Here is a 20,769-nt window from a genome sequence, read left to right as displayed (position 1 = left end):
TGATTTCATTGCAACGTGTTGTAGTTTTTTTTATTAATGGTTAAACATGACGTGGCTATCATATTCTGTAGATTTATAACTGCTGGTTTCAGTTTGTCCTCTAAAAGGAAAGAAGGGAGTTTGCATTTAAAATTTAGATTTACATTTTAGGAGATTATTATCATTAGCATGTACCCTATTTTAAGGCCTCATGCACAATGGGTGTAAAAAACTTCACTTTTAAGGGCTTTAGACTTTTTTTTCAGCCTCTAAAAGCAGATATTTACCAGCATATTAGAAGAGGTGTGTTAGAGGCTAAAAAAACACCCAACACTTGCATGTTCAGGAAAAGAGGGTTTGAGCAGAAAAACGATTGACGCACCTAAACACCTATATATGCACCTAAATGTTAGACGTGTTTAGTGTTTGAGTGTTTTTTCATTTCATATACCAGAATAAATTATTATTCTGGCCAATGGAATGAATGAACATCCAAATGCTTGACATTCCTAAACGTGCCTAAATGTGGATCCATAAACGCGCCTAAATGCGGAAGTGTGGATCCATCATTCTCCACTCACTGCAACTGTGACCCTGCCACTGCCAGCCACAGATACAGTCCATCCATGACACTGATTTTTTCTTTAATATTGGTGCTGGTGGCATCTTATGGCACTTATTTTTGCAAATTAAAAGAAATTTAGTAGGTTAATGTTTTGTTGATTTAATATTTTCTACTTTTTTTTTAAATTTGTATTTATTTAGTTGGGGTGGGGTGAGGTGGGGGCACAAGTAGCTGGTCTTGCCTAGGGCGCAAAATAATCTAGCACCAGCCCTGACTGCACTACACTAAACTCGCACAGGACCCTTTTTAAAATCATATCGGAATTGCACTGCATATATGTGAATATATCACTCATGTTATTTCACTTGTCATACAAATCCATGCGTGTGAATCGGGGCTAAAGAATAACTGTGCTTTGATCTTAAAATCAACTAAATTTGTGAATATATTTTATATGCATGACTATGTTTAATAATTTAAAAACCATTTCAATACCAGGCACTTTCATCCCTGTCCTGCCCAGGCCAATTTTCAGATTTCAGCACTGTCCCACTTTGAATGATAATTACCCAGGCAAGCAACACTCTACTGTGCTGACATTTTTATCATTTTTTTAGACAGAGCTTTCCTTTGGTCATATTTATTTACCACTGGGGTTTTTATTTTTTGCTAAATAAATGAAAAATAAAAGAACATTTTGAGAAAAAAGTTTTTCTTAGTTTCTGTTATAACATTTTGCAAACAAGTAATTTTTCTTCTTCACTGATGTGCACTGATGAGGCTGCACTGATGTGTTATGTATACTAATATAGTATGAGTCTACTGATATGAAGAATATGTATAAATTTTCCGTATATGTATACAATTGTATACGATATTATACATACAGTATATATATTTATATACAGTGAAGGAAATAAGTATTTGATCCCCTGCTCATTTTCAATGTTTGCCCACTCACAAAGAAATGATCAGTCTAAAAATCGAATGGTAGGTGTATTGTAACACTGAGAGACAGAATAGCAACAACAAATTCAAAAGAAATGCATGTCTAACAAATGATGCACTGATTTTGCATGTTCATGAGGGAAATAAGTATTTGATCCCTTTCACAAAACATGACTTAGTACTTGATGACAAATCCCTTGTTGGCAATCAGAGGTCAGATGTTTCCTGTAGTTGACCACCAGGTTTGCACACATCTCAGGAGGGATTTTGGCCCACTCCTCTTGGCAGATCCTCTCCAAGTCATTAAGGTTTGGTGGCTGACGTTTGACAACTCGAACTTTCAGCTCCCTCCACAGATTTGCAATCAGATTAAGGTCTGGAAACTGGCTAGGCCACTCCAGGATCTTAATGTGCTTCTTCTTGAGCCACTCCTTTGTTGTCTTGGCTGTGTGTTTTGGGTCATTGTCATGCTGGAACACCCATCTACGACCCATTTTCAATGCCCTGGCTGAGGGAAGAAGGTTCTCGCCTAAGATTTGACGGTACATTGCCCCGTCCATCATCCCTTTGATGCAGTGCAGTTGTTCTGTCCCCTTAGCAGAAAAACACCCCCAAAGCAGAATGTTTTCACCACCATGTTTGACAGTTGGGATGGTGATCTTGGGGTCATAGGCAGCATTCCTCCTCCTCCAAACATGGCGAGTTGAATTAATGCCGCTATTACTAGTAAAAATATATAAATTTAAAAAATCCCAGTATATATACTGCCATTTGTAAATGCTATAACTTTCACGTAAACCAATTAATTTACACGTATTGGGATTTGTTTTTAGCAAAGACGTGGCAGAATACATTTTGGCCTAAATTTATGATGAAATTTTGTTTTTTTATTTTTTTACTGGACGTGTTTAACCACTAGCCTACAGGGCACTTATACCCTCTTCCTGCCCAGGCCAATTTCCAGCTTTCAGCGCTGTCGCACTTTGAATGACAACTGCGCGGTCAAACAACACTGTACCCATATGAAATTTTTAGCATTTTTTTTGTGACAGATAGAGCTTTATTTTGGTGGTATTTAATCCCTCTGGGTTTTTTATTTTTTCTTAAACAAACCAAAAACCACTGAAAATTTTGAAAAAAATATTTTTTCTTAGTTTTTGTTATAAAATTTTGTAAATAAGTGATTTTTCTCCTTCACTGATGTGTGCTAATGAGGCTGCACTGATGAGCACTGATAGGTTGCACTGATGGACACTGATATGTGGCACTGATGGGCACTGATGAGGAGGCACTGGTAGGTGGCACTGATGGGCATTGACAGGCATTACTGATGGGCACTGAAAGGCAGCACTAATACATGGCACTGATATATGGCACTGATAGGCAGCACTGATAGGTGGCACTGACTGGCAATAATAGGCGACACTGACTGTCACTGTTAGGCGGCACTGACTGGCACTGTTAGGAGGCATTGACTGGCACTGTTAGGCGGCACTGACAGGCACTGATAGGCGGCACTGATGCGCACTGATAGGCAGCACTGACTGGCACTGATAGGCGGCACTGACTGGCACTGATAGGTGGCACTGATTGGCAGCACTGATAGGTGGCACTGATTGGCATTGATAGGAGGCACTGACTGGCACTGATGGGTGACACTGAAAGACAGCTCAGATGAGCACTGATATGTGGCATTGATGTGCACTGGTAGGCACTGATATGTGACACTGATGTGGCACTGATGGGCACTAGCACTAGGCACTGATGAGCACTGACGTAAGGCACTGATGGACACTGACAGGTGGCACTGCTGGGGCTACACTGATCATCAGTGCCCTGATGATCAGTGTACATGTCCCCTCCGCGGAAAGCCGTTTACCGGCTCTCCTCTCGAGCTGTCAGCGTGACAGCTCGAGAGGAGAGAAATGCCGATAACCGACATTTCCCTGTTTACATGTGATCAGCTGTGATTGGACACAGCTGATAACATGACTGAGCCGACATCTTCGGCTCTTTCCGAGGGACACAGCGCACCGACGATTGCCTCGCTGCGTGCTCCCTGAGCTGCGCATGCGCAGTGAGAATGGGAGGATGTCATATGAACTCCTCTCAGAACGAGAGAACCACCTTGCACCCGTCATATTACTATATGGCAGGCGGGAGGTGGTTAATAGCAAAAAGTCAAAAATACAGTTTTTTTTTCTAAAAATTGTCAACCTTTTTTTTTATCGCAAAAGATAAAAACCGCACAGGCGATCAAATACCACCAAAAGAAAGCTGTATTTGTGGGAAAAAAAACTAAATTTCATTTGGATGCAGCACTACATGACTGCGCAATTGTCAGTTAAAGTAACGCGGCGCCGTAACGCAAAAAATGGCCTGGCCAAGAAGGGGGGTAAATCCTCTGAAGGGCAAGTGGTTCAAGTAGAATTACATCGTAACACTAACTATTTGTAAAAATGGTCCCTCCCACTTTGTGCAACCTATACTGCCTAACCAGTGTAAATAAGAGGTGTAGACTCACCTATTTTTGTCCTCTCTGGTCCAATCACCTGAACCCCAGCTATGGTTCCCCAGTGTCAGTGAGTGGTGGCTTCAGACGAGAGGAGGGAGTGCTGACAACGACTGGGACTTGGAAGCCTATGAGTCATGTTACGACTCCCTGAATTCCCAGACTTTGTCAAGAGCTCCCTCCTCTCCCCTGCTCGCTGACACAGAGGATCACTTGATGGGATTGAAGCAGACTAAAAATAGGTAAGTATACAAACTTTTTTACACAGGTTAGGCAGGATAGATAACTGGAGGGTTGAGGAAACATTTTTAAGCCTAGTTAGTGTTGACCTGGATTTCCACTTTAACCTTAATATGTGCACTCAATAAAAGAGCCCCTTCTATATTTCCACATATGATTTGTTTTTACAGATGAACAAATCGATCCTCCAAGTCAAACATTTTATTTGGGTCAGGCTGATTTGCAGCTGATAAATATCTACAAATATCCACCATTCTACCAGTCAGCCTGGCCAAGCATATGGTTTAGTATCTGTAATCCGCCAGCTTCTCACTTTGTCAGTTTTTTTTTGTTTTTTTACAGTCTGTTCTAGTTCTTTTCAGTAAACAACAGCATAGAGAATTTCATTTTTTCCAATGTCTGAAAGGCTTCAAGTGTTCAGGTTATGCTGATACGGGCTCATATTCCTTTCAGCTTTAGGCCCTGTTCTCACCTTCATGTTTTTAATGCATGCATTGTAAACAAAATAATGCATATGTCATTCAAGAAGCTATGTTATTCAATGAAGCAGTTCAGATACCTGTGGTGTGTTGTGCTTAGGTTTGAAAAGTTAAGAAGGTCCACATTTCTGTGCATTTTCATGTGCTGTTATGTCCATTAGAATAATAAAAATCTGTGTAAATGCTCTACAACTTATATTAACCCCTACACGCCTAAGGGTAAAACAAATCTAAATGCCTAAGCACAATTTTGCAATGTTGACATGGGTTAGTAAAACCGTACATATCATCGCAACTACTTTGTACATCCAGGTGAATTATACCTTGTTTTTTTCAGGACAAATTGGGCTTTCATTTGGTGGTAAATGGTAATGGATATCTCCTGATTTTATTTTTATTATCAAAGGAAAACTGGCCCAAAATAGTAAAACAAATATTTTTTTTTATTTAGCGGTGTGTTTCTTGTTACTACCCTAACCTACCACCAAAAAACAACACAAAATAAATTCTACAGGTCTTCACGATCGCAGCAATACCATATATGTGTATGTTATTTGTTGTTTGTACCCGTAGTACAGCCCAGAAACAATAGTGCGCATTTTGTTTTTGTCTTTTTACCTAAGACGCTAACTGACACTGATACCAATTTTTTTTTAAATTATGACGTTTGACCCTGAACTTTTGACCTTGACTTTTGACCCTGACCTTGACCCATACACTAACCCTGGCACTGAACTAGATCAAACCTTGATCTAGGTATTTTTTCTTTATTTGTTATATTAGTTTTTAATATTTATTTATTTATCTTTTTTTTTACCAATTTTTTTTCTCTCTATGCCAGAAGTTAGAGAGATACAATGTATCTCTCTTCTCCATTCAATAGAGAGAGAAAAAACCAAGGGGGCCTTCTGTACAGTGACTGATCACTGTGATAGCCAATCAGAGGCTATCATAGCGATCATGTGACCCAGAATTGGGAGTCCCGGGTCCCGATCGTTAAAATGGGACCCGGTGCTCTCAGTGACACCGCCGTGCACAAAGACAGGTAAATAAATATGTGGCCCCATGGAAAAATGCCCAGTTCTGTGAGGCCGCATATTTGTGTTACGTCGGCATCAAGGGGTTAAGAAATGCACTAAAAGATTGACAAAGCGGACATGAACAAATGTTTGTATTTAAGGGTACTGGATCTGTCTCCACCCAAGCCCCTGAAATTGCCATGCTGATACAAGGGAGCTAACAATGCATTCTGGTGGAGATCTGCCATGTCTATTTGCTTTAGGATAATGGTTTGTTGAGCCACCCATTTAATTTGAGGGTCACACTTACCATCCCATCATCCATATCTTAGAACGTGTGGTTCTATCGTAAAACTGCCAGAAGAGATTTTAAACTATGTGAAGATTTTGTGCGTAAATACACATACTGGCAGTTCTCCAGCCAAGGGGTCTGCCATGTCCACTAATTATGAGATATTGCTCCGTGGTGTCTTTGCCCTATTTGAGTACCACACTGTACACCAAAGGTACCTATATTTTAGAATATATCTTGCCCTATTACAATATTTCTGGAAGAGATCCCCAATTGTTCTTATTGGGAACATTTATTCATACAATTACCTGTCCATCTATAAGGATTACACATTGCACGTTATTACTTGTGTACCTGTGGGAGACATGTTCTATGATTTACTTTGGACTGTTCTGCTAAACGTTTCATATCTTATCTGGATCCCACCAGGACTAGGAAATCATATACAGTATATGGTCAAAATGTAAAATCATATATTCATTTCTACATTGCATTTCAGTTATTTACAGTCTACTGCTCCTAACCTGAACAGTCTTGAAGTTTGTAAACTTCCTTTGTAATCTACTGAAGAATCCCCACACGTTAAAGCAATGCTCCACCCAAATGGGGAATTTCCACTTTAACCACTTGCCCTCCAGAGGATTTATCCCCCTTCCTGACCAGGCCATTTTTTGCGATACAGTGCTGCGTTACTTTGACAATTGCACTGTCAGCTCCTATTAATCTGAATGGTCTTGAAGTTTGTAAACTTACTTTGTAACTTACTGAAGAATCCCCACACATTAAAGCAAAGCTCCACCCAAATGGGGAAGTTCCACTTTAACCACTTGCCCTCCAGAGGATTTACCCCCCTTCCTGACTAGGCCATTTTTTGCGATACAGCACTTTTTTTATTTTTTTGCGCTATAAAAAAAAGACTGACAATATTGAGAAAAAAACTATATTTTTTACTTTTTACTATTAAACATGTCCAGTAAAATAATTAAAAAAATCTAATTTTGTCATAAATTTAGGCCAAAATGTATTCTGTTACATGTTTTTACTAAAATAAATCCCAATACGTGTAAATTGAAAGTTATAACGTTTACAACTGGTGGTATATATACTGGAATTTATTTATTTTTTACTAGTAATGGCAGCGATCAGCGACTTACCGCAGGACTGCGGCAGGCATTCTGACACTGGGGGGAACTGACTTGGTGTCACTGACATTCCCAGTGACATCAATACACTGATCAGTGCTATTAAAAAGCACTGACACTGTACTAATGGCACTGGGCAGGAAGGGGTTAACATATGGGGCGATCAAAGGGTTAACTATGTGCTGTTTCACATTCTGTGCAGTGTGTGTGCTTCACTGTAAGCACACTGCTTTGTATGGCTCTGCTATGCAGAGCCATACAAAGCAATGTGCAGGAGCTGACAGGGGAGAGAACTGTATTGTTTACATAAGGTTCTCTTCCCCCGTCGGTAATACTTGGCGATCACTGGGTGCCGGCGAGTAATCACCGGCCAGGACCCGGAGGTTGACAGCCAAGGCTGCGAATGACGGAGCAGGTAGGTCCCCTACCCAGAACTGTAAAATCACATATACAGTATATACATGATTTTGTGCACCCGTGCCACCCTGTAGCAGTATTTCTGCTATAGAGCAGACGGCAAGCGGTTAAAGACTGGTGCTCTGCTCCCCATTAAGGATTGGCACCTCTGAGGAGCAGGAACCTGAAATTGACAGGTACCTGCTCTCACTTCCACTGCAAACGCCTAGGTGATCGGAAGTGGAAGTTGTCCTCCCCCCTCCCTCCCTATAGTCTTCTGGGACACATGACAGGTCCCAGAAGACTACGAGACCATTCAGAAAGTGCAGAACAACTTGCGCATGCACCATGGGGACCCCGGCTGTGAAGCCACAAGCTGTCACAGCCAGGTGCCCACACTGAAGATGCCAGCGCTGGGAACACCGAACGGAGGGAGAAACTTGCTGCAGGCAGGACACCGCAGGACTGAGGGACAGGAGAGTGTCTGTTTTTTAAAGTCAGCAGCTACAGTTTTTGTAGCTGCTGACTTTTATTTTTTTACAGTGTGACTGGAACTCCGCTTTATCTTCCTTAAATTCTGTGACATGTATTGACTATGCCCTGTGAGTAGGCACTGCTTAGTCACGCATTTCACAGAGCCTGCCTTCTGAACTACAGAGATGCTGTGAGGAGGAGTTTCAGGAGATGGAGTCAGTACAGGAATCACTGCTTGCAAGCAACAAGATACCATGAGATATATAGTCCTTAGAAATTAAAAGTAAACAGCAGAGTAGAAACTGCAAAGCATACAGGGAATCCAGGAAGGTGTGGAAAGAGATGCCAACAAACAGGGAGCTCATATTGGATTGTCAAAATGATTATTGCTTGGGTTGGTATTACAATGCTGATGTTATAAAAAATGAAAGTGTATGTTGTGACTTTTGATCTTTTTCCACCAGTTTAGGAGTCTGACTGTAGTGCAGTATAATAAAATTGCTCTCATTATAATCAGTCTAGATAAAGACTGTGTAGATGTTCTAATTAGTAAAGAAATGTAATGGGGATCACAAAATTGAAATACTGCATGGAGCTGAATGCTAGCATGCAAGATTTAGTGAAGAAGGATCTGGAAATGTTTTTTGGAAAAATGTGTTTTTGAAGATTTGTACATGTCTAAGCTTACTAAGTAAAGATTTGGCACACAATTTATTATAATATTCACCCAATGGGTGTCAATATACTTTAGACTTAATAGATGAACAAACAAAGAAAACAGAAGGGCGTAAAGGCCTAGTGCATTACCAGATAAAACTGTTAATTAAGAAAAAAGGAAATGAGTGCATACTCCCAAAAGCCCAGGACTAATAAGCAATATAGAGCACTCATATTTCAGGGTGGCCCTCATAGGGGGAAGTATCAATACACTCTGACGTCACTGAAATTTGCTAGCTAACACGTTTTCAGGGACAAACCCTCTTCATTAGAGTCTCTGATGAATAGGTGTTCTGATGAGAGTTAGGATCGCAGTACACTGGAGTGCCATGAAGTGGCAGCTGCAGCTTACGCATATATTTGCAAATGTGTGCAGTCTAAACCCCTTGTTTTAACATGAACTGTTAGACAGGATAATTCAGTTTGTTAGAGACTTTCAGGTAAGTGAGCTGGGAATTTTTTTGTTTGTTGTTTTTTGACATTCGTCACCCTTCCATATGCTCCTTGCTGCAAAAGCCAGTTGTAGGTTGGAAAGTTGCCATTTGTTTGTTCTGATGAGATAAGCTGCAGTATCTGCATCACTTTAGAAATATTTAACTTTTGTAAAGTTTCTCACCAAAACTAAAATTCCTCTTGCAGAGGATGCCTAAAATTTGACTTGTGTCTTAAAGTAGACTTCTGAGAAAATTAGTAAGCCAATCTCACAAGCAGGAAATGACATTTCTGGGGGAGCTCTGTACACCAACACTTTACGGAATGCTTCCAGGTTGTAATATTGCATTGAATTTGACAGAAAATTATAGCTGCTACAGAATGAAAATTTTATGTTAAATAACAGTAAAGTACAACAAGGCTTGTGCAGAAATTGTATATGCTATATTATTTTTGTTTATTTGATAATTTTTTTCACCAGCATGCAGTGGAGTACCATCACAACAACTTTATACTAAGGAATCTATACTGTGTTATCTAATTCTATATCTATTCTCTTGATCAAGGGTCTCCAAACTACACCTGTAACTCTCACACAGGTCTCACTTCAGGTCAGCAGAGGCCCACGTCTACTCCCTCTTTCCTGTCACTAGTGCAGGTTCTCCGTGCTGTGCTGTCAGCATCTCTGTCATTGGTTGCTATAACTGCCAGCAAACTAGCAACCAATTTTCTGCTTGCACCAGCATTCAGAGGAGGATCTGCGAGCAGGACAGGAGAGTGTCTGTTTTTTAAAGTTAGCAGCTACAGTTTTTGTAGCTGCTGACTTTTATTTTTTTACAGTGTGACTGGAACTCCGCTTTAACTTCCTTAAATTCTGTGACATGTATTGACTATGCCCTGTGAGTAGGCACTGCTGGGTCATGCATTTCACAGAGCCTGCCTTCTGAACTACAGAGGTGCAAGCTACACTACTGGCTCAACTCTGGCCCAGCTCTACTGCCTCATTGCAAGTGTAAGGTAAGGGCGGACTCTGATGGGGACCCATATGTAACGGGACTCTGGTGGCTACCCAGATGTACGGGGGGACTCTGATGGGGACCCAGATAAAAGTGAGACTCTGATAGGGACCCTAATGCTTGTGGGGGCTCTGACGGGCTCTCATATATAAGGTGGGACTCTGATGAGAAAGGTGCAGACTACATTTTTTCTTTTGTTCAACCTTAAAGATGAATTCCAGGAATGTGTCTTTTTTACATGGAGTACACAGTTACACTGATCCAAGCTGGACTAATGTAACTATGTAAAAATATACCACATCTGGAATTCTTCTTGAATAATGTTTTAAGTTTATTTGTGATTTTCATGCTTTGTTTTACTGACATTCTGAATCATATCATCTTAGTTGTATAATACAATGGAGCCCTTATACTCAGGGCAGCCATCAGAAATGTGGGGCCCCTTACACAGATTTAGGCCTGCCCCCCCCCGCCCCAGGCCTGACTACCAACATTCCACAGGGCCCGTCCACTAGCCGTCTCACCGAATCCGCCCACTGTCCTTCAGTGCACCCACTTTTATTTTAACACTCTTACTGCTTAGTATATCCTCCATACCTTGTCCTCCTCCTCCTCTAGTCCCATCTCCTCCTCTTTCAGTCCCATCTCCTCCTCCTCCAGTCTCATCTCCTCCATCCCACGTTCTCCTTCCCCTCCTCCAGTCCCATCTCTTTCATCCCATGTCCTCCTCCTTCTCCATCCCATGTCTACCTCCTCCTCCTCCAGTCCCATCTCCCCTATCCCATGTCCTCCTCTTCCGGTCTCATCTCCCCCATCCTATGTCCTCCTCTTCCAGTCTCATCTCCCCCATCCCACGTCCTCCTCCATCCCATGTCCTCTTTTATCTTAGTCTATCAAATCCCTCTCCCTGAACACACAGCTCCAATCGATCACACGTCCATATTCAAACTTCCCACTGCAAATCTCTGAACCTGCTGGAGCCTATTGGCCTGGCTCATCAAACGGGGCTGGCCCAGATGGCACAATATGCATCCGTGATTGGTCAGACTGCTGCAGGGATGGAGAATTGTAGTGGGGGGGAGATGTTGGAGAAGGCCTGGAGAGAGTGGTGGGGGAAGCAGCATCAACTGGAAGAGAGAGCAGGCAGGGCTACTGCTGTACCTGCATGTTTCCATGACTTAGAGCATGACATCATGGCAAGAATGCGTGCTGTAATATCAAGTTTTTAATTAGGAAGTACAGGGCATCTCTTGCATTTGTAACGCTTCATTGTTCCCATATGAGCAATGCCTTATTTGATAGCATTTAAACTGAAGTATAAACTAATCTGTGAGGCAGCAGGGAATATAAAACATATTTATACCTCATTCACTGAGTATATGAGCTGTGAAGACAGAGCAAACAAACATCATGAAAGAAAACTACGGCCTTCCCTCCCATGGGTTCCTAATGTTCTCTAGTGATGAGCATACAATATCTGCTATTAAAAATATTTATGGTGTGTACAGGCATTTTCTTTCTCTTACTGTAATCCAGACCTGTAAGTACACATTGTAGTGGCAGAATGTTAATTCATTTATCTCTAAAAATGAAAGTATATGTATACCCTACCAACTAACTTCATCTACGTTCCTTTTTAATCAGCTTGTTACACAGTTGAAAACAATTATTTATATATGTTTATTAAGTGCAAAAAAAACTGTTGATCCTGCTAGGAATTCTGAGTTGTCCTCTGTACAAGTCCTGTGTAAAGAGTCCTCTTAGTTCTTATCTTGGCCTTTGGAACGATTAGCCTTTATGTTACATAGACCTGAAAGTGGAAGTGGTTGAATAGTTTAGCAAAAGACACTGGTCAGTGCAGACACAGTCATGTAGTCTGTAAGAATGTTGTTATGACAGTCATGACTAGGGCTGCCATCAGGAGAGGACAGTCCACATGTAAGCCGTGGGCTCCCCAGGATACAATGAAGTCACGAACGAGGAAAGCAACCCCAACACCAGCTTTTGCCACAACAGAATTTTACTTAGATGTGGCAAGTAAACACAACCACAAATGCTGGGAACATACAATAAATTTACATACACCCAGCCCAAAGGCTGAGACCCTTGTGCTGCACAGCACGGCGCTTTCTGATGGATGAAGGTAGAAAGTGAAGTAATTTACCTACTGGCGGGCACAACTAAGCTGCCACACCTTACCTGTTATTACCCTAAAAGAGCAGGAATCAGTGTATGGGTGTATGGTATGGGCTAGGCTGCGGTGCAGCACAACAGCTTACAATCTTACACAAATCTACAGTATTCCCCCTCCCATAACTGGTCCTGTAGCACGTGCCTGAGTATTCCTTCTGAGCAAAACGCCAGTCTGGCTTGAGTTTGTAGGATCTTATCAGTTCTCCAATGTGAAATGTCACTTTAAGTGGTAGAGTCCTTCCAATAATCAGTAACAACACTTACGGCCTGACACAAACAGAGACCCTAACTAACTAACTAACTATCTGCCTGAACTCTGGGTGCCAACACTGAAATGAGGTGTGTGCACGATCTTACTTTGCATCCGTTGGTGACTCTGAACAGAACAAATGTTGCTTAGTTCCTCTGCTCTCATCAGCCTTTCTGGCAGCAATCTCTGGTTAGTTAGGGACGCTTTTACACCTGGATGTCATCAGATTCTCAGCTCACACGGCCCCTGCATTCACCATCGTCCAAAACATGGCTGCAGTCTCCTCTTCCTGTTCACTAAAAACCCCAACTCTGTGTGAAAACCCCACCTCTTCATAAATATACAAATATTTATGCAGTCTGAGCCTGTGTTAGAAAAACAGTGACATCTTGTGGCTAAACCGCAGAATGTCAGTCAAAACATAAATTTACTCCACACCATAATTTACTGCACACAAACAATGAGAGCTGTTTCCCCATCTCATACACACATATCCTGAGGAGCCCGTGTCCCAACCGCTGAGTTGTTGCTGCTGTTTTGTAGCAAGCGGAGTGAACTGAGCCATTGGGCACTTGGCCAATAGGGGACCTCATGAGTGGCTCCTAGAGATGAAGCCAGTGCTGAACCAAGTTTCTGACACTGTGTTTCTATCATTGCGGTATCTTTAACCCTGTGAGGATTACTGTCAGCTGCACCTGCATGTGCTCTCTGCATTCAGTTCTCTGGCTTCCCCACCTGGTGCCTCTCTCCCCGCAGCCTCGATGATTGCTTGATGAGCTGATTATTATGCAGCCATCGCTACATATTGTGGAGAAAATAACTTTGGAGCCACTCAGCTCTGCCCCTCAACTCAGGCTCTCAGACTTTTCTTGGTTGCAACGACTCCCAAGTCCTGATGGTAAAGCAACTTAGAGGTCTTAAACAGGGTAGAGGGCACTGATATAAGGGGGTTTCTCTGATCTCTAGAGGTTTTTTTATGGAAGTAGGGGCACTGATATAAAGGGACTCTAATGGGGGGTCTCTATTTGGGGGTGCTGACTGCTGATCTAATGGTTGGTGACCAACCATAAGATCAGCAATCAGCAGCTCCCCCTTATAGACCCCTCCAATAGATCAGAGTCACCTTATATCAGCACCAGGGGCAGACTAACCATTTGGGGGTTGGAGCTGTGAGAGCTGAAGCGGTGGCAGATGCTAGGTGACAGTGACCCAGTTACTAATGACAGTGTGGACTTTGCCACCCTCTACCGAGCCTCCCGGGATGGTGGAACAATGTGATCTGTGCCACTTGTAACCCTGATTATCAGTAATGAGCAAACTGAGCTAGATTGAGCTGTCTCTTTGCTATATGGGGCTGTCTTTTTCCTGAATTGGGCATTCTCTTCACTGGATTGAGCCACCTCTTTGCTGGATATCTCTTTGCTGAATATATGGGGATGTCTATTTGCTATATAGGGATGTAACTTTGCTGGATTGGGCTGTATCTTTGCTGAATATATGGGGATGTCTCTTTGCTGGATTTTGCTGTCTCTTTGCTGAATATATGGGGATGTCTCTTTGCTGGATTGGGCTGTCTCTTTGATAAATATATGGGGATGTCTCTTTTCTGGATTAGGCTGTCTCTTTGCTGGATTGCACCATTATTTTGCTGAATATATGGGGCTGTTTCCTTGATAAGTTGGGCTGCCTCTTTGCTGAATTTATAGGGCTGTCTCTTTGCTGGATTGGGCTGTCTCTTTGAAAAGGTAGTGCAGTTAGTGTTAGTGTAGGGTCTTGCTCAAAAGAGTGTATCTTGTCTTGGTGGCAGGCTTCATATTTTTTGGCCAAAATATAATTCCTTACTGTTAAACATTGAAAGCACTGATGACTTGGAATACACTTTTCATTTTCATATATTAAGTTTTAAGGGTGTTAAAATAAAAGTGGGTGCACTGAAGGATTTGGTGGGACAGCTACTGTTTATAAAAATCTATATTTTCAGTAAAAAAAAATCACCTAAATTAATTTTAGCGCATACAAACAATATAAGACAACTATTTCATTGCAAAATGTAAAATAATAGGTTGTGTTAAATAAATAGATACCAACTCTTACCTTTGTTTGTGCCTGAAAAGTAGTGAAAAAATACAGTACCCAAAATTGTGCATAAGTGATGCTTTAAAAAACTTTACAGCACAACAATTTAGAAGAAATTGTGAAATAAGGCCCTACAATTATCGCTTCCACTCAACCATGCATAACCTGTAGTGAAATCATCTTTTTTGTATGCGGGCACACCCAACATGGGCATTTGCATTCATACATGAATGTACAAGGGAGCACGGGGCTTTAACATTTTTGTTTTTTACATTTATTTTATTAAACTTTTACTTTTGATTTTTTTGGTCTTTTTAACTTAAGTTTATTGTTATGTCAAGGTGGCTAACAAGCTCCCTAACATCACCTCTGAAGCTAACTGAGCACAGTATTTTGTGCCATGCATTGCTGTTTCATCTTCCTGAACAAGGGCGGACTGACCATTTGAAAACTCGGGCACTGCCCGAGGGCCCGAGGTCAGTAGGGGGCCCCATGAGATGCCCCTGGTACCTTTTTCAATAGGCTTTTTTGAGTTTGGGCAAGGACACAGGGGCCCCATGATCCCCTATTGCCCGGGGGCCCCATGAGTTGTCAGTCCACCCCTGTTCCTGAACATTAGTGAAATATAACCTGGAAGGTGTCAGCCTGCAGAAGTGTGATAACAACCTACTGTAGCTAATATATGTTAGCCCCATTCACATGACCATTTCAATCAGGTCCGCCTGTCTGTTTTTCAGGTACACCCGATCGTTTCCTCCTTTCTCTTCTATGCGCAGATGGATGTAAACAGACTTGTATCCTTTTACACCTGGCTACATCCAATCCGATCTGGCAAAAAAACCAGAGGGGAATCAGCTTCCCTCCATTTGGCTGAATCAGAGGTCTGTTGGTATAAATGGACAGTCGGTCCATTTACATTCAACTGCCCATGGAGCAGAGCAAGCTGTGTCCATGTCCACTCTACATAAGTTTGGGCCCCATCACTTAACCTGCAGGATGCTGAGAATAAGGAGTCTACTAACTACTGACTGCTGTTACGGTGAGCATCCCATCCAAAGACACACATTGCAGGTTAAATACATTGGAACACTTTGTATTAGGCAATCACTGAAAACCCTTCTCTTCAGAGAAGCCTATCCTGCCTCCACCTAATATCTGTACTTTTATTTTCTTCATCAGCTCATCCCCCACAGTTATTACCTTTTGTATCACTTGACCCTCCCTCTTATATTGTAAACTCTAACAAGCAGGGCCCTCTAATTCCTCCCGTATTAAAATTGTGTTGTAAATGTACTGTCCGCCCTCATGTTGTAAAGTGTTGCACAAACTGTTGTCGCTATATAAATCCTGTATTATAGTACTAATAATATTTACTGATTGCTACCAGACAGGTATATTGACTCACCATTATTTTATTATTGATGCTGTTTCAGAATCAGAATACTTTATTAGTCCCAAAGGGAAATAATTAATATATAACCACGTTCAATGAATTCAAAACAAGAACAAAAGAAACACAACAAGACACAATGACACAATAAAATTACCAATAACAGCAATAAAACTAAATTAAAACTATAATAAACCATCCATACTGATAAAATACAACATAGAATAAATAACCCAGATTAAAAAATAACAGAATCTTCAAAATGCTTATTGCTGCTGTCGTTCTTTGTCTGATGTACTCCTGCAGTATAACTGCTAATTGTGAATATTATAACCTAGTGTTTCTCAAATTTCTTTCAGTCAAGGCCCCCTTTAACATTATGGATAGTCCCAAGGCACCCTTTAAAAATATGGACTGTCTTGAGGCACCCCATTCTAAAATGTAAAAACCTATTATAATAGTTTTTTTATAATGCAGCAATATCCACACACGTAGGACACTCAACATTAGAGAGGATTTATTCTTCTAAAGCAAATACACTTTTACACACGGGTACTGACTAGTATTCCAGTGTTTCTCTTCTCCCTCAGTTTTTCTCCTTCACTGAGTTAATGTGACCCCTGTGTTGATGGAGAGGGGCAGCAGAGGGGGAAACAAGAATGATGTGTAGGAAATCCTCCTTAATCAACTGATGATGTCATTGGTTGTCAGGATTAGTGTTGAGCCGAAAACCCCCATGTTCAAAAGTTTGTCCGCGAACTCAATGCAAGTCTACGGGATTCGAACTTGTAAATTCAAAAGTGCCCATTTTGAAAGCTTATATGCAAGTTATTGGCCATAAAAGGGGTATGGGGACTCGGGTATTGCCCTGAGGGACATGAATCAGTGAAAAACAAATGTCAAAAGGTACCATTTTTAAAGGGGCAGTCATTTTTCATTTCTTAAGTAAAGAGAAAAAATTTACTGCCGAGGTCAATTTTTAGCTTTCAGCGCTGTTTCACTGTAAATGACAATTGCGTGGTCATACAAGATTGTACCCATATGGAATTTTTTTTTTTTTTTCACACAAATAGAACTTTCTTTTGTTGGTATTTAATCACCACTGAGTTTTTTTTTATTTTTTGTACTGTAAACGAAAAAAGAACAAAAAATTTGAAAAAAAGGTTTTCTTTTTTTCTAGTACAAAATTTTGCAAACAGCCAAATTTTCTCCTTCACTGATGTGCGTTGATGAGACTGCACTGATAGGCAGCGCTGATGGGCACTGATAGGCAGCAGCACTGATGGGCACTGATGAGGCAGCACTGACAGGCAGCACTGATGGGCGCTGATAGGCTGCACTCGAGGCGGCACTGGTGGGAATTGATGAGGAGGCACTGATGATGCTGCACTGAAATACAGCACTGATGGGCACTGGTAGGCAGGAATGATTGGCAGTGATAGGCGGTGCCGATGGGCACTGACTGGCGGCACTGACTAGTGGCAATGACTGACAGCACTGATGGGCGGCACTGCTCGGCACTTTTGGGGCTGCACTGATAATCAGGGCAATGATAATCAGTGCCTTGATTATCAGTGCAGATGTCTTCTGTGACTCGATTATCAGAAAGTGCTGGCAATTGTATTTAATTTTAGATCAACTGTGTGGTAAAAGGCCACTGTGATTGGCTCTTTACATTGTCACGTGATCAGCTATGTCCATAGGACACAGCGAACACAGAGAGCGCTGGGTGTGCACCACTGGGGGCGTGCGGGGAACACGTTTTGGGAGGGTGTCATTTGACGCCGTCCCAGAACCAGCATTTGGCTATAGTCCAGTTTTAAACTACCTGCAAAGTTGCACATCTGTACAATGTATAGAACCTGCTGAAACAGGACTGACATTTTTTTTTTTTTAAATTGTATTAAAAAAAAAAACAACAAAAAAGTGTGTGGTCCCCCCCCAATCCTTACCAGACCCTTTAGGTCTAATAGGAAGGTTAGGAGGGACCCTACAGTATTTTTTTTTCCCCAAGTGTGTGGGGTTCCCTCTAAATACAATACTATGCACTTTAGGCCTTATAGGACTTATAAGGGGAACCCCACCTCCCAAAATTGTGAGGGGGGGGGATGCGTGGGGTTCTCCTTAAAATCCCTACCAGACTCTTTAGGCCTGGTAGGACTTCTGTAATCCATTGTCAATCACGGCATTGATGTCACTGCTAGCTATGCCCTGTTGTTGACATCTGACCTGCAAATATCAGACCTGTCAGATGCGGTGAGTGCTGGACGAGTGTGGATGGGTTGGTGAGCGGCTGATTGACAATGGATGTAATCGGTTTTTTTGGCTTTTTTTTTTTAAAAAGGATGTGTCAAAAACTGTTTTGTTTTTTGTTCAATAAAGGATTTTTTCAAAAGACTGGTCTCTTTATTTTTTACTACCCCTTACTCATTCACAAGCAGGGGAACAGCATCATGTTATCCCCTTATTTAAAGGAGTACCCTGATGATCATGAGCCCACCTGCCCCCACAACCACTGAGCAAGAGTTGTGGGGGAGAGGCCCTTTTCCCCATTGGCATGGGGACACCGTCCCCATGCCGAGAGCACGTGGCCTGGTAAGCTGCATGAAGGCCCATGCCAGGCCTGTGCTCAGATCAAGAGTCAGATAGGAATTTAGAAATTTAGGGGGGACCCCACACTTTTTTCCCCTATTTTTTGGGGGTGGGGTTACCTTTAAAATTATTTTCAGGCCTAAAGGGTCTGGTATGGCTTTTAAGGGGAACCCCACGCACAATAAAAAGAAAAAAAAATTACTGTGGGGTCCTACCTACCAGACCCTAAGGGTCTGGTAAGAATTGGGAGGGGGCCCTACGCTTTTAATTTTGGTATATTTTTTGCTATTTTTAATTGTTTTTTTTTTTTTACTATAATTTATTTATGCATTTTTTGGGGAGGAGAGAGCATTCTCCCCTCTGTCTTATATAGTGTAGGATGGGGACTGTGCACTGTGAGAGAGCAGTGTATTGTGGGGTGTATGGCGGGTGAACAGTTGGTGGTGCCTTCTCACTGTAACCCTTCAGAGTTATTTTTGATGTGGACCTTGCTGCTGGTTGCCCTGTCCAACGAGGCCAGAGCATTGTCTTCCACATGATGGTACAGAGCTGGAATGGCCTTACATGAAAAGAAATGTATTTTTGGAACCTGCCACTGTGGTACAGCACATTCAACAAATTCAAGGAAGGGGGCAGAGTCCACCAGATGGAAAGGCAGCAGTTGTAATGCTAGCAATTTGGCCAAGCTAGCATTGAGACGCTGAGCATGTGGATGGGTGGGCCAGTTTTTTTTTTACTGTTCAGCAACAGGGGTTGCAAAATTTGCCTGGTGAAATCAACAGGTCATGTACTGCTAGCAGATTGGGTGCAAAGACCTGTGGCACCCATTACTATACCATCATCCCTCTCAGTGGAGGCTGTTGAGACAATTTAGAGTATAGTAGAGGTAGTGATTCCAGATGAGGAGCAAGGAGAAGTGTGCACTTTTGTATGATGTGGGTCTTTCAGGTGCTGTTGCCAACAGGCTACATGGCAGGTCATCATATGTCTTGTCAAGCATGTGGTGCCCAAGCGGCTGCTGTTTTGGCCACACTTGATCCACTTCAGACAGAGACTGCAAAGAGCAATACTGTGGTCTGCTGCTCATGTGTTGAAAAAAGCCCACACCAATGCAATTTTGGAAGTTAGCAGGGAGTCAGCAGCGCCCTGCACCTGTGGAGCTCTGTTGTGTAATACAAAAGGGTGGCTGCCCTTACACCTGCCCCTGGAGGACATTTTACCTCTTTGGAGTTGTGCCTCCCCCTCACTTTCCTCCTCTGTTCTCTCAGGCACCCAAGTACAGTCAGTGACCTCATTATCCCCTCCCTCCTCGTCACTGGAGCCAACTTGGCAGTATTCTGCGGCTGGGGGAACATGACTGCCAATTTCTTGTTTGTCATTGGCACCCCCTCTCTCTAGGCTTACGTTACTCCCTTCCTCAACCTGGGAACCAACATCGAAGCATTCAAATTGCGGCATATCCTCCAGCAGCATGTAACTTACGCTATGATTGAATATTTCAGGTGATTCCTCCTTGCTGATGGTGGGGCTATGGAAGGAATAGCTGTGGACAAGGAGCCTGTGGAATAGGCCGCTTTGGCAGCCGCGGTGGAAGGCAAACTAGCATGAGCCTGGGAGACAGAGGATGAGGAGGATGAGGATGGCTTAGTTATCCACTCCACCTCTTCTCCATGTTGTGGCTCAATAACACGGCCAGCACCGGAAAACAAGGACAAGCGTGCCCTACCTGCAGAGGATACACCATGTCCATGGCCACCACTTTTCACTATGGACACAGAGGCTGCTTGCCCTCTTTTAGCTGCCTGTGAGCGTCTTCCTTTCCTTGTTGGCTTTCAGACAAGATGGGGATTTTTTGGGGGGATTTTTATAACTTTTTATTTAGGAGTATGGGATGGGAATTTGGTGCTTGGGTGCAATACTTTTGTGCTTGGTGCACTATAAACCATTTTATTATTATTATTATTATTGTTGTTTTTATTTATTTATTTTTTTTAAATAAAAAAAAATAGGGGTATAGCAATTATGGATGCTGCTGCTGCTGCAAAGAAAATTAACAT

The sequence above is a fragment of the Staurois parvus genome, unplaced genomic scaffold (assembly GCF_062004578.1).
Source record: "Staurois parvus isolate SC_StPar_1 unplaced genomic scaffold, SC_StPar_1.0 ptg001158l, whole genome shotgun sequence".
Lineage (NCBI taxonomy): Eukaryota > Metazoa > Chordata > Amphibia > Anura > Ranidae > Staurois > Staurois parvus.
Note: the sequence above shows the minus strand (reverse complement) of the source record.